The sequence below is a fragment of the Ictidomys tridecemlineatus genome, chromosome X (genome assembly GCF_052094955.1).
Source record: "Ictidomys tridecemlineatus isolate mIctTri1 chromosome X, mIctTri1.hap1, whole genome shotgun sequence".
Taxonomy (NCBI): Eukaryota; Metazoa; Chordata; class Mammalia; order Rodentia; family Sciuridae; genus Ictidomys; species Ictidomys tridecemlineatus.
In genome coordinates this window covers 84,537,450-84,553,173 of record NC_135493.1, presented here as the reverse complement: position 1 = coordinate 84,553,173, position 15,724 = coordinate 84,537,450, and positions in this window count along the sequence as shown.

The window sequence follows — 15,724 nt, the reverse complement described above, 5'->3', positions numbered from 1 at the left end:
GACATAGTTTTAATTGCTATCTAGCCTTGCTGCTATTACCTGTGGAGCCTCATCCAAGGCCTGATTATTTTCCTAGCTAGCATCTGTAACAAGTTACTAAACTCTTTTATTTAAGAAAACTCTCACTCTCAAAGAGTTTTTGTTTATCAAATGTTCATAGTAATTGCTGGAACTGTAGTGGTGAACAAACCCCATTTGGTTATGGTGTACATTTCTTTTTTTACATGTTTGGATTCCATTTTTAAGTGGTTTAATTCCTTTAAAGTCCTATTTAAGATATAATGATCTTCAATATTTCTCCACATATTTTATGAACCACTTAAGACAATATGACAACTTTTACTTCAACTGTCAAACATAATTTAGAAAGCTAAATAGAAAAAAAGTCTATTATATTTACTCCTAATTTTGTTTTTTCCTCGTTCATTCTTCCTTCCTGATGTTCCAAGACCTTCTTTAATCATTTCCTTTCTGTTTAGAGAATTTTCTTAGCTATTCTTTTAAGGCAGATCTGTTGGTGACAAATTCTCAGTTTATGCTTTGCTTTTCTTTGTTCCATTCTTGTGTATCTTGGTTTCTTCTTTTTTGAAAGGTGTTTTCACTGGTTATAGATTTCTAGGTTAACAGTTCATTTCTTGCAGTACTTGAAAAATAATTTGCCACTTCCTCCTAGAGTTCATGATTTCTGATGAGAAATCCATTGCCAGCTGAATTTATTCCTCTTAATGTGTCACTTCTCTCTTGTTGCATTCAGGAGTTTTTTCCTCCAAAATTTGGAAAATTTTCTGATAGTATTTTTTAAAATATGCTTTCAGTCCCACCCTCTTTCTTCATGTGATGTTATAATGACAGGAATGTAGGATCTTTTGTAATAGTCCAAGTACTTAATGTTCTGGGTGGTTTTTTCAGTTTACTTTCTCTAGTTGTTCATGTTAGGTAATTTTTATTTTTCTATATTCAAATTCACTGATTCAATTCTCTGCCTTCTCTAGTCTGTTTTTGAGTTCATCCAGTGATTTTGTAGTTTGGTTTTTGCATTTTTAATTCTAAAATTTCTCCTTCAATCTTCTTTTATGTATTCTCCTTCTTTGTAAGGTTTTTTATTTATTTTCAGAGACTTTTCACTTTCTATTTGTTTCAAGCATGTCTTTAAATGGGCATTGAAACATTTATATAATGGCTGCTTTAAAACACTTGTCAGATAATTTCAACATCTGTGTCATCTCAATGTTAGTGTCTGTAGACTGTCTTTTTCTCAGTCAAGTTTAGATTTTTCTGGTTCTTGATATGATAAATGACTTTTGTTGTATCTTGTACATTTTTTGTTCCATGTTGCAAGACTTTAGATATTATTTACTATTTAGTTTCAGAAGACCTTCTCGATATCATACCAGTGAGGGAAGGGGGAGTGCTACCTTATTGCTTCTAGGTGGGTGTTGTAGTCCTGGTTTCTTGTTCAGTCTCCCTTAATAACCAAAAAGGGACGGGTTCCTCATTACTGCTAGGAGTGGGGTTATGACTTCAGGTTTCCCACTAGGCCAGCACTGACATTACTCTGTCTCTGTGTTGTAGTGAGTACCTTGTTATTGTTTCCTATATGACCTCTACTGAAACCACAAGGGAATGCTTCCTTATTATCAGGTGTTGGGGGGGGGGTGAATGTCCCAACCTCTTACTCAGCTTCCTCTGAAAGCACACAGATGAGGGAGAAGTGCCCCGTTACAGCCTGATGAGAATGGAATTCTAAGCTCCCTACTTGGCTGTTGTTGACCAAGGGGTGGGGTAAGGCCACATTCTTTTCTATGATGTTTGGTTAGGGTAGAGTGATTAATATCTAAAGTTTTCCATTTGGTTATGCAAACCCTTTCCTGTTCTTCTGACTGAGAGAGAGAAAGCTTTTCTTGGGATTTTTTTAATCTGTATTCATTAGCATTTCTGAGTTGTTAGAATCTGCAGCACCCAGTCTTGGATATATGAGGCAAAACAAAACAGAACAGAATGGAATAAAATTAAGAAATTCAATGCTGTACTGTACTTCATGTCCCGAGGTTCCTAGCTGGCCAAATTCTATCTTTCAAAAATGTCTTATACATGTTTTACATATCATCCCAAGGTTTTTAGATGTATTTAGTGGGAAGAATAGGGAGAAGTATGTCTTCTCCATTTTGTTCCAGAACCAGAACCTGACAGGTGATTTTTAATGAGAATTTTAGTTTGCAAGTGGACTAATGATTTTTATCCTTGCATTAGCATGTTCCCTTCTGTCTGCACAGGAAAATGAATCTGAATGAGATGGTTCCTTGGTAAGCAAATAAGAGTCAAGTGATTCTTTTTTTCAATATTTATTTTTTAGTTCTCAGTGGATGCAACATCTTTGTTTGTATGTGGTGCTGAGGATCAAACCCAGGCCACACACATGACAGGCGAGCGCGCTACTGCTTGAGCCACATCCCCAGCCCTCAAGTGATACTTATAGGTTATGTCAATGAGCCTATGTCAATGAGAGGAGAAGGATTACCAAAATGAGAATTCAAAGATTTGGAACACAGTTCCAATGTCAGCATTTTATATTTAATTATATCTAGGAATTAAATGTTTAAATTTTCTTTTTTTCCCCCACTGGAGATTAAACCCAGGGGCATTTTACCACAGAGTCACATCCCCAGTCCATTTTATTTTTTATTTTGAGACAGGGTCTTGCTAAGTGACTCAGGTCCCTGCTAAGTTGCAAAGGCTCACTTTGAATTTGTGATCCTCCTGTCTCAGACCCCCAAGTTGCTAGGTTTACAGGCATGCGTCACTAAACCTGGTTCAAATTTTCTTCTTATACACCATTTTCTAGACTCCTTAGTGAAAGTCCACTCTTCCTTTTTTTTTCTCTAATTCTTCAATCTGTGCCAAATGTTGTTGATTGGGTTTCAAGTTTCTTGGATTCTATCCAAACTTTTTCATATTTCACTCTTGTCTTTTATATGAACTTTGGAATTGTGAATTACCTCAAATACAAATTTGTACACATGGGTGCAAATATGCTTGTCAGACAATGTATATTATACAAGAGCATTTTGGTATCAGAATGATACTTAAAAAATTGTTAAAGTGAAGTAACATAACTCAAGGGTGTCATAAAATGACTTTATATGTTTGGAGAGATGAAACTCAATCATCTGACATTTTTGTGATGACTAATTTTAAAATGTTGTAACATGAAAGACGTAAAATGGTGCACAGGATTTTACAGTGCAGGTCCATATGTTCCTACCCTGCAGTCTAAGAAATTAAACTATATAGATAATACATTTTGTATTTTTTGAATCATTCTGGTTTTGCAAAAATTGAGGACAGAATAAAGAACATGGGGTTGATGTTGGGTCTATGTTCCAGTCCAAGCTTTAGTATTTACTAGTTAGTTAACCTTACACAAGCCTTTAACCTCTTTGAGACCAAGTCTCCTTATCTACAATACTGGGGTAGAGGGGCTGATGTTGTAGCTCAGTGGTAGAGCTCTTGCCTAGCATGTGTGAGACACTGGGTTAAATCCTCAGCACCACGCACAAATCAATAAAGGTCCATCAACAACTAAAAAATACTTTTAAAAAGCTGGGGTAGGGATAGCACTTATTTCTCAGGATAGTTGTGAAAACTAAATGAAATAACCACAGAGCCTACCACCCATTAAATGTAATTTCTATTGTCATTTTATGTCATCCCAAGCAGTGCAAAGAAAAAAAAAAAGCCCTTAATTTTGTCTTTGAGGCTCTCGTCAAGAAGTAAGAAGAATAAAATGGAAATACAAATAACTACTATAAGAACTATAATAGGAGCTGGGGATGTGACTCAGTGGTACAATGCTTGCCTAACCTTTACAAGGACCTGGATTCAATCCCCAGCACAGCAAAATAAAGAAAGAAAGAGCTATCAGGTGAGAAAGCTTACCAAAACGAAAGTTCAAAAGATTTGGAATACGGTTGCAATATCAACACTTTATATCTAATTGTTTCATGTGTGATTTTGTTTATGCTGAACTCTGGAGATATAGTATTAAACCATATCATTATACCAAAGTATATTTTGTATATTTTTATGTCAAATATGTTGCCATACCTCTCCTATATCTATGGACAGGCACTAATTTTTCATCTCAAATATGGCTCTAATATATTTTCTTGACATACTACTTCAGGGAATCATTACTAATCAACTGAGGTTGTTCTTGAAATAATGCATGATGCTTTTGGAAAGTTGTAAAGAAGAGGACTTAGGCTAACAGTGCCAAATCATAGAAGTAAAAGAGATAGTTATCAAATTTTGAAGAAATTCATCATTCTTGAATTTCAAGAGAAAAGTTATATGAGATTGGACCCATAATAAAATGTATAGGAGTTGGAGCTTAAAGTGAATAGGGCTAAAGGATGATGGAGTTGTGGGCATTAAGAGGTTTCAAGACTAAATACAGAAGAATAAATAGATCTTGGGCTGGGGCTTGTGGCTCAGTGGCAGAGCGCTGACCTCACATGTGCAAGATCCTGGGTTTGATAACTCAGAAACATGTAAAAATAAATAAATAAAATAAAGGCATTATGTCCAACTACAACTAAAAAATAAATATTAAAAAAATAGATCTTGATGTTAATTAAGGATGATGGCAGAAATTGTACTGGTAAACAAGAATCAAATATATGCTTAGGAGGAATGATTAAGAATCTTATTTTCTTGGAATCCTAGCACCTAAGATAGAGTACAAGCGAATGAATGAATGGATGAATTAATGAGGGGATATGTGGTGATGATCAAACAAGTGAGTTTAGACAACATACTGTATTTGAGAACAAACTGAAAATATGGGATCATCTTAAAACAGATTCAGTTGGGATTAAAACAAAATTAAAAGCTGGTTGTCCCTTAACCTCCTTTCCAGGGAATAAACTGATAATTTACCTTATTGAGCACATGTTTTTATTTCAATCTGTGTCAAAGATTCTTTCACTTAGCTGCAAGTTAGAAATAAATGACTCATTAAAAAAAATATCCCAATATGCTGACTACAACTCCTCCCAATCAAGTCAGAATTTTTAGGGTTTTGATTTAGTCATCAATATTTTTATTTTTTTATTATTTTTTTAATATTTATTTTTTAGTTTTCGGTGGACACAACATCTTTGTTGGTATGTGGTGCTGAGGATCGAACCTGGGCCGCATGCATGCCAGGCGAGCGCGCTACCGCTTGAGCCACATCCCCAGCCCCCATCAATATTTTTAAAAGTTCCCCCCAAGTAAGTTGTACTGTCAAGACTGAGAATCATGGGCTGTGGCTGTGCCTCAGTGAGAGAGTGCTTGCCTCACATGTGTGAGGCACTGAGTTTGATCCTTAGCACTGCATAAAAATAATAAAGATACTGTGTGTTCATCTACAACTAAAAAAAATAAAAAATAAAAAGAGACAGAATCACTAGGTGAATACTATGTAAGACAAGGTATGGGCATATTAACTTTTCTAATTACACAAAGAATTCAGTGAGACAGCTAGAATTAATTTCTAACAATTTTCTTTTTTTAAATACTTTTTAGTTGTTGATGTACCTTTATTTATTTATTTGTTTGTTTGTTTGTTTATTTATATGTGGTGCTAAGGATGGAACCCAGTGCCTCACACATGCTAGGCAAGTGCTCTGCCACTGAGCCACAATCCCAGCCTCTCTAACAATTTTCTATAATAAACTAAATATCTAAGTTCTCAAATTCTGCTTACAATGATTATTCAACTGTTACCTAGTGCTCAATATCCTATTTACAAACTGGAAAATAATAGATTGGTCCTTAGAGTGCTGAAAATTTGCAATGGTTGTTAATATTTAAAAATCAGGAGATTTCACATTAAAAACTAAACACTTCTAATTTCTCCTTAAAGTCAGAAGACCGGAGAGAATGATGATTGCATTCTCTAGTGGTGACAATCAGTCAAATAAGAATATTAATAATGCCCCATTCAATGCCCCATTCATTCGATGGAAATGTTATTCTTTCTTTTTTTTCCATGTTCATTCTTTTTTTTATTTGTTCTAATTAGTTACATGTGACAGTACAAAGCATTTCATACATAAATGAGTATAACTTCTCATTCTTCTGGTTGTACATGATATAGAATTACTCCAGTCATGTAATCATATATGCACAAAGGGTAATAATGTCTGATTCATTCCACTATTCTTCCTACTCCCATACCACCTCTCCTCTCTTCACTCCCCTCTGTCTAATCTAAAGTACCTCTATTGTGAAATAGCATTGGCGTACCAGAGAAAACATTCAGCCTTGGTTCTTTGGGATTGTCTTATTTTGCTTAGCATGATATTCTCCAGCTCCATCCATTTACTGACAAATGCCATAATTTCATTCTTTAAGTCTGAGTAATATTTCATTGTGTAAGCCACGTGTGGTGGTGGTGGTGGTGCATGCCTATAATCCCAGCAACTTGGGAGGCTAAGGCAGGAGGATCATGAGTTCAAAGCCAACCTCAGCAATTTAGGGAGGCCCTAAGCAACTCAGTGAGACCCTGTCTCAAAATAAAATACAAAGAAGTGCTGAGAATGTGATTCAGTGGTTAAGCACCCCTGGATTCAATCCCTGGTAGAAAAAAAAATTCATTGTGTATATATACCACATTTTCTTTATCCATTCATCTGTTGAGGGACATCTAGGTTGGTTCCATAGTTGAGCTATTGTGAATTAAGCTGCTATAAATACTGATGTGGCTGTGTCACTGTAGCACACTGATTTTAACTGGGTCAAATTCCAAGTTTTCTGAGGAATCGCTATACTGCTTTACAGAGTGATTGCACCAATTTGCAGTTCCACCAGCAATGTATCAGTGTGCCTTTCCCCCCACATCCTTGCTAACATTTATTGTTGTTTGTATTCTTTATCATTGCCATTCTGACTGGAGTAATGTGAAATTTCAGTGTAGTTATGATTTGCATTCCTCTAATTGCTAGAGGTGTTGAACATTTTTTCACATATTTGTTGATCGATTGTATTTCAAATAACCCAATCAATAAACAGGCTAAGGAACTGAACTGAACAGACATTTCCCTGTTTACTCTTTTTTAAAAAAATATTTATTTTTTAGTTATAAGTGGACACAACACCTTTATTTATTTTCCTGTGGTGCTGAGGATTGAACCCACTGCTAGGTCAGCACTCTACCTCTGAGCCACAACCTCAGCCCCCACTGTTTGCTCTTACAAGAGGTGTTACTAAAAGCATGGTTCTTGTCCCTGATGCCAATCCAATAATGAGGAGACATGGTTTTGAGATAAAGAAAAATAAGTTTTATTGCTTTGCTAGCAAAGGAGAAACACAGGGGAATCCTGTTCCAGAGGCTATGATTCTGTACATCAGGGAAAACAGAGGACTTTTAATAAACCTCTGTTAGATTTATCAATTTTATCTATCTCACAGATCCTGCTTTTTAAAATGTAAACACAACTTTACTTTCTACAAAGGTGACTGGTTAGAACCAGCTTTTGGTTTCATTTATTTTTCTCTTTTTAACCTTCTCTTACATTAGTTTCCACTTTGATGCCTATTATTTCCTTTCTTCTGTTTACTTTGGTATTAATTTTCTCTTCATTTCTAGTTTCCCTAAGGAGGAACATAAGGTTATTGGTTTGAAACCTTTCTTCTTTTCTGTTTTATATATTCAGTGTTATAAATTTCCTCCTGAGTACTTCTTTAGCAGCATCCCATAAATTCTAATATAGTATGTTTTCATTTTCATTCAGCTAAAAATATTAATTTCCCTTTTGACTTATCCTATGATCCACGAGTTATTTATAAGTTTGTAATATAGCTTCCAAATGCTTAGGGGTTTTTCATAGTCTTTCTGTTATTGATTTTTAAATTAATTCCATTGTCGTCTGAGAACACAATTGCGTGACTTGAATCCTTTAAAATTTATTAGAACTTGTTTTATTTCACAGAAAATGGCCTATATTGTCTATATCAGTAAATGATCCATGTGTACTTGAGAAGAATGTGCATTCTATTGTTGGCTAGTGTTCTATAAATATCAATCAAGTCTAGGCTGACTGTATTATTCAGGTCTCCTTTGTATCCTTGCTGATGTTCTGCTTATATTGAGAGAGGAATATTGAAATCCCTGACTTCAATTATAAATTTTAATACTTCTCCTTGCAGTTCTATCAGGTTCTGTTCCATGGATTTTGATATTCTTCTATTATTATTGTTATATATGTCCTCTTATTTATTGACTAACTTATTATTATTAAATATTCTTCTTTTGCTACCGTAATAGTCTTTGCCCCCAAATTTACTTTGTCTATTTTACCAATATTTGTCTAAAGTTAGCCTCTCTGGCTTACTTTCTATGAGGATTAACATAGTATATTTTAATTAAACCTTTTACTTTTATCTTATTTGTGCCTTTAAAACGAAGTGCATTTCTTTGGCTGACGATGTGGCTGTGTGGTAGAGCTTTGTTTACCATGTGTGAGGCTCTGAGTCTGATCTCCAAGCACTTAAAAAAACAAATACAAGGGGCTGGGGTTATCACTCAGTTGGTAGAGTACTTGTCTTGCATGCACAAGCCCCTGGGTTCAATTCCAAGCACCAAAAAAGAAAAAGAAAAAGAAAAAAAAAGTACATTTCTTGCAGGAAGCACATAGTTATATCTTGCAATTTCATCCAATCTGCCAATCTGACCTTAATTTGGGTGTTCATACCAGTTACATTTAATGTCATTATTACTATGAGCCTAAGTATTTAAATTTTCCCACTGTGACATTAAAATCCACCCTGATCTCACTTTACTGGTTATTTATCACTTGCATCATAGAACATCAGTAGATATTAAAAAAAGTAAGTGATGCTAATGATGTTATGATCACGACTCATGTAAAGCAACCTGATGGAATGGAAAAGATCATGGCTTATTTCCTCTTTTTTTCCATTTTTTTTTTCTGCTTGGATAGAAAGTAAAAATCATTATTTTAAAATTAATGCTAATGAGCCAGGCACAGTGTTGCCTGCCTATAATCCCAGTGGCTCAGGAGGCTGAGGCAGGAGGATTGTGTGTTCAAAGCCAACCTCAGCAACAGTGAGGCACTAAGCAACTTAGTGAGATCCTGTCTCTAAATAAAATACAAAACAGGACTGGGGATGTGGCTCAGTGGTTGAGTGCCCCTCAGTTCAATCCCCTGTATCCAAAAAAAAAAAAAAATCAGTGCTAAGCTTTCCTTAATTTTTAATAGAATTATTAATCTTATAACAGCTCTGTTCTCTCTTCCTGAGTTTTGTGCTATTATTTTATATATATCATATCTATATGCTCTATAACCAATAATAATTCATCAATAATAATTCACTATTAAACATACTGGTAGGCCTTGTAAAGGAGCCAAAAGATGAAAGGTGAAAAATTCTATAAATATAGTATTTATTACACTAACTTTTATAATTTTTTGGTGCTGGGATTAAACCTAGGAATCATACATGCTAAGCAAACGCAGAGCTGGACACCCAGCCTTGTTACACTAACTTTTTTTTAATACATTTACTTATTTGTTTATTTTTATATTGGTGTTGGAGATTGAACCTAGTGCCTCACACATGCTAGGCAAGCACTCTACCACTGAGCCACAACCCAGCCTACATTAACTTTTTTAAAAATTTTTATTTGTTTTTTTTTAGTCATGCATGACAGTAGAATGCATTTTGATATATAATACATACATGGAATGTACATACATCAATCATATTGTCTATTCTATTCTGCTGCCCTTCCTACTTTTAAACTCACCATTTCTGGGCTGGGGATATGGCTCAGAGATAGAGCACTAACCTAACATGTGTGAGACACTGGGTTCTATCCTCAGTACCACATTAAATAAAAAAAAGTAAAATAAAGGTATTGTGTCCACCTACAACTAAAAACAAATAAATAAATATTTTTAAAAATATACTTTACCATTTCTGGTTTTTGCTTGTTCATGTGAATGTGAGTTGCCATTATTGTCTTTTCTTTGCTCCAAAAAATTTTTCTCCTACTCAGCTTTGCTCCTACTCATCTCTTATGTAATGCTATTAGAAATTATATTGTATTTGTAAATGTTATAGTCCCAACAACAAATTTGTTTACCTTTTTATATAATTGATATTTTGGGAACATTTTTGGGGATCAAACATATGGCCATAAACATGCTAGGCAACTAATTATGATCAATTTTTAAATGCATTGAGAAAAACAGTGAAAAAAAGAGAATTTAGGTGGCCATTTTATTTTGTAGTTTCCTTTCCCATTGCTCATTTTTTTTTCTTCTGGATTCTCTGTGCCTTGTGGGGGGTTGCTTGCTTTTAGCTGGAAGAGGTTCTTTAAATTTATTTTTCATTTTGATTTTTATTATATCCTTTCTTCTGCTTATATTGGGATTAATTTTATCTTCATTTATAGTTTTCTTAAGGAGGAACATAAGGTTATTGGTTTGAAATTTTTCTTCTTTTCTGTTTTATGTATTCAGTATTAAAAATTTCCAAGGATATATATCTATTTATATATCTATAATTTATAGACATATTTTATAAAAATTTCATATTTATTTGTTTGTTTATTTCTAAACATATATTTGCTAGCAATTAGTGATTGCAGTTTTAAATATATGAATTTTTAAATTTTCTCTTTCCTTTTTCTTTCTTTTTTTTTTTTTTTTTTTTTTTGGTACTGGGGATTGAACCCAGGGACACTCGGCCACTGAGCCATATCCCCAGCCTTATTCTGTGTTTTATTTAGAGATAGGGTCTCACTGAGTTGCTTAGCACCTCATCATTGCTGAGGCTGGCTTTGAACTTGGGATTCTCCTGTCTCAGCCTCCAAACCACTGGGATTACAGGCATGAGCCACCGAGCCTGGCTCTCCCTTCATTTTTAAGGTAATTTTTTGTACTATTATTTCAATATATATGCTGAATACACTTTATGCAAAAGCTTTGATGGGCTCTGTTGGGTGTGTGGGAGACTTTCATGTAATCCCTTACCCCTCTCCCTCCTCTCCAAAGGGCGCCAAGCTGAAGGGCACCTGAGGCAAAAGTTTTCTCAACCAATCCTTGCAGAGACACAGTGTCCCTCACCTGTTCCTGAGTCACCCTGCCAATCAGCACCCGCCAAGTCACCTAAGCAACCCTTCTTAAACTGAAGCTTGCAGGCTCACACTGCTGCTCTCTTGCTCTCCTTTTCTCCCCCTTCGGGAAGACCCCCAATAAAATCTCTTGGTTGAATTTCTGTCTTGGGTGAGTCACTCACCTTTCAGGCACAAATTGTCTAAGATGTGGTTCCTTCAGTTAAGTAGTTTATAATCTAGTTGCATTTATAATAAAGTCAAAGCTAGTTTTCTTGGATATAAGATTCTTTGTGGATTTTTTTTTCTTTTAGCACTTTGAATATCTAATCCTACTCTCTTGTGGTCTCTATTATTTTGATAAGAAGTCATTATTAGTCATATTAGGATTCCTTGAATGTGATAAATTGTTTTTCCTCTTCTTTTTGCAGGGAGGCTACTGGGGATTGCACTCAGGGGCACTCAACCACTGAGCCACATCTTCAGCCCTATATTGTATTTTTTTTTTTTTATTTAGAGACAGGGTCTCACTGAGTTGCTTAGTGCCTCACTTTTGCTGAGGCTGGCTTTGAACTCGCAATCCTCCTGCCTCAGCCTCCGAAGCTCCTGGGATTACAGGTTTACACGAGCACATGCAGCTGTTTTTCTCCTTTTATTTTCAATATGCTCTCTTTGTTTTTGTCTTTCAGCACTTTGTGTGTGTGTGTGTGTGTGTGTGTGTGCGCGTGCGCGCACACACGCTTATGACTGTCCTTGCATTTATCATGCTTGGAGTATATCGAGCTTCTTGGGTATATAGATTAATTTTTATATAAAAGTTGGGAATTTCTTAAACATTTTTGAATACTTTTTCTGTACCTTTTCCTCTCTCTTTTTATTGTTGCACATCCATTATGTGTGTGTTAGTTTCCTCAGTGGAGTTCCACCTTTTTATGAGGTTTTCTGTTCATTTTTTTCATTCCTTTTTCTTTCTATTAATACTTCAGATTGTTGGCGGTTTCATTTTGCTTATTCATGTCTACTGTTGAGCTCCTCTCATGATTTTTTTACTTCACTTATTGTACTTTACAATTCCTACTTTTCTGTTTCCTAATTCCGATCTCTTTATTAGTATTTTCTATTTGTGGTGATATTATCAACACATCTCCTTTCAATATTTAAGCACGGTTTCCTGTGCCTCTTTGAATTTATTTATAATTGGCTAGTAATTATTTTTTCTGTTAAACATGACATCTGGGTCATCTCATTGGCAATTCTATTATCCCCTTTTAATTGCTGTGCATGAATCACATGTTCTTGTTTCTCTGTATGTCTCATAATTTTTAGATAATGTATTCTCTTTTCCCAGGATCTGTTAAGCTGTCTGCCTCTGTTGGTATCATTCCCTATTAGGCTTCACTAATTGCTGGCTGATTTGCTCTATTATTTTGACAATACTCTGGAGGCATAAATTACTCCACAGTGTGATCCAATTAAATTTGACCCCTCTCCAGGGATAGCTTCTCAAGCTAATCTTAAAGTTCCTCTGACTCCAGGAGGACTCTTGTTAGCTCTCTCTCTCTTACCCTGATACTATCTGGAAAACTAGATGGCTCATGTTTATTTTGTTGCTGTCATGGATTGACTAGACTGTTCAGAAGCTTACCACTAAAAATTCCATTGTTCTTAAGATTATCCTTAGGCTTCAACTTACCAAATTCTGTTCCAAATAAAGTCAATTTTATTGAGAACTCTTGAAGATTTGTTCTTATGGCCATTCTTCCCCCAGGGCAAAGTTATTGCATTACTGCTTGGGAGCTTGAAGTGAGAATAGTGGATTGCATCTCCCAAAGCCAAGCTCCTGTTTTATGAGGTGAGTGATAGGTAGGGGAAGTAGACTATGGTCTTGTTGGTTTCCTTGTCTCAGTGTGGAATCTGTACTCTGTGAGAAAACTTGGGCAAGAGATATTAAGGCCCCAATATTTTTGGCTTCCCATACCTGATACATAACCTCCACCCTACAAGTAGTGGGTAGGTTGAAGAAGGGAGTGCTGGGCTTCTTGGCTACACTCACTTTGAATTTAGGCCTTACTATATGAAGCTTGGGGTGATGAGAAATGCCAATGCTGATGGTCCTACACATCCTGGGAAGAAATAATAGCCATTGACTGTGAGACGTGAGAAGAAGAAGCCAAGTCTTCTCAACCGCACCCAACCACATTATAGCTTTAAACACTGACCCTTGACAGGGAAGGGATAGAGCAGTTTGTGGCTCAAGTGACACAAACTCTCACTCCTCTTACTGAAATTTGGATTCTCTTGAATAAATGTTTCTTCCTATGCCCTTAGAGAAATTCCTAGAAACTTTAAATGGCTCTTTTTAAAATAATTTTACCAGTTATGATTGTTTCTCTGGGCATAGGTTTTACAAAGCTCCTCACACTTGTTTTCCAGAAATCTAACATTTTGTATATATAAAACTTGAAATTAATGAATCATTAAGTTGAGGAAAGTTAAATTCAGTATGAAATGAGTGAAAGGTGAGACAAAATGCTACAGAACAAATGAATTTGGGTAACATACAGTTCCCAACTTGCAATGGTTTGATTTAACATTTTCACCTTAGGTTGGTGCAAAGTGATATACATTTGGTAGGAACTGCACTTCAAACTTTGAATTTTGTTTTTTTCCCCTGGGCTAGAAATATGTGGTATTATATTCTCTTCAATGCCTAGAAAAGGCAGCAATCATATCACCCCATCAGCCGGGAAATCTTTAGGAGAAAGAACTGATACTCACCAGTGTATTATGCTGCTACTATAGGATGTTTACTATAGTAGGTATATCCTATGCATTTTAAACTTATAATATTTTTAACTTATGACGGTTTCATCAAGATTTAATTGCATTGTAAGTGAAGAAGCATCTGTATTTGCATCAGCTGCTCATATTAGTAGAAACAAAGTAAATTTGGTAATGATTTTTTTTGAGACAAGTAAACCAATCTGCAGGAAAATAACAGGTGCTCATACCTCTTCAAAATGAATTTCAAATGAACCAAACACAGATTTAAATCCAAACCATGACACATTATAAATGAGAGAACTATTCATAGTCTTGGAGTGGGAAAAGACTTTCTATGTATGCTTACAAGAAACATTAAGCTACATTAGTAGCTTAAGAGTAGAAAGATGGAGAAAGGTATGCCATGAGTTCACTTATCAAGAGAAAGCTGGAGTGGCTATATTAATAGCAGATGAATTACACTTCAGAGCAAAAATAATTCTCAGGAATAAAGAGGAACATTACATAATGATAAGAAGTTGCAATTTGCCAAGAAGATGGAACACTGTGATATCACTAGGTATCAGTGATGAGTCCTGCTTCCCACATGTTGAAGTCTGAACATTAGAGAAGCACACATATAAAGCAGGGTCCATTTCAAAAGGGGTAACATAGACTTGTCCCAGGAGGGAGAAGGGGAACTTAGCTGGTATCCTGGTATCCCAAGAAGGGAGGTTGTCCTGCCCTTTTGTGTGTGTGTGTGTGTGTGTGTGTGTGTGTGTGTGTGTGTGTGTGTTGCTGGGAACCAAACACAGGGCCTTGAACATGCGAGGCAAGCACTCTCCCATCTGAACTATATCTCCAACCCCTTCTGCCCTTTTTTGTGTGTCCTAGGCTTGCTTTGTTCTCCTGCCCTCTTCCCCTCTCTTTCTCCTTCCTGTGTAAGTAGACCATTTGCCTAGGCCTAGGAAATGCTTGGTGGGATGGCCAAAAGGTGGGAAAGAGGTGGGCTGAAGGGGGAAGGGCAGGATGGAGCAGCCCAGGACACAGTAACTAACAACCTTGTGGCTTCCTGGAGAGAGGGGCAATTCCTGGGACTGGTTACCCTGGCAACAGGCTGGAGCTGGGGCAGGTTCTTAATAAGGTTGGAGAAAGGGCTCTGAAGGAATTAACATTTCAGTCCCTCAGGGGACAGCCTCCAACTTGCTGGATTCACTCAAAATTTGCCTCCTTGATCCAACCTGACTGGGTTTACCTATCTATACTGACTGCCTATCTAATTCTGGCTTCAATTTCTACATGGATATACACCTAACAGAGGAGCTTCATAAATGTGAAGCCAAAACTAACACACTGAAACAAGAACTAGACAATTCCACAATTATAATTGGGAACATCAACACTTGTTTCTCAGTAATTTTTAGAATATTTTACATGGAACATATTTTACATGGAAAATTATATAGAATAACTGGAACAAAATTATTAACTAATTTTCCATTGTAAAGTTATAGAGCATTCCACCAAATATCAGAAGAATATACATTCAAATTATTTTAATATTGTTTTAGTTGTAGTTGGACACAATATCTTTATTTTTATGTGGTGCTGAGGATCGAACCCAGAGCCCTGCACGTGCTAGGCAAGCACTCTTCTGCTGAGCTACAACTCCAGCCCCACAAATTCTTTTGAAGTACACAATGAACATTTGTCAAATTGACCTTATCTTCAGTCATAAAACAAAACTTAACAAGTATGAAGGAATTAAAATCAGACACTGCAAGTTCTCTAACCCAATGAAATTTAACAAAAAGTAACAATGGAAATGACAGGAAA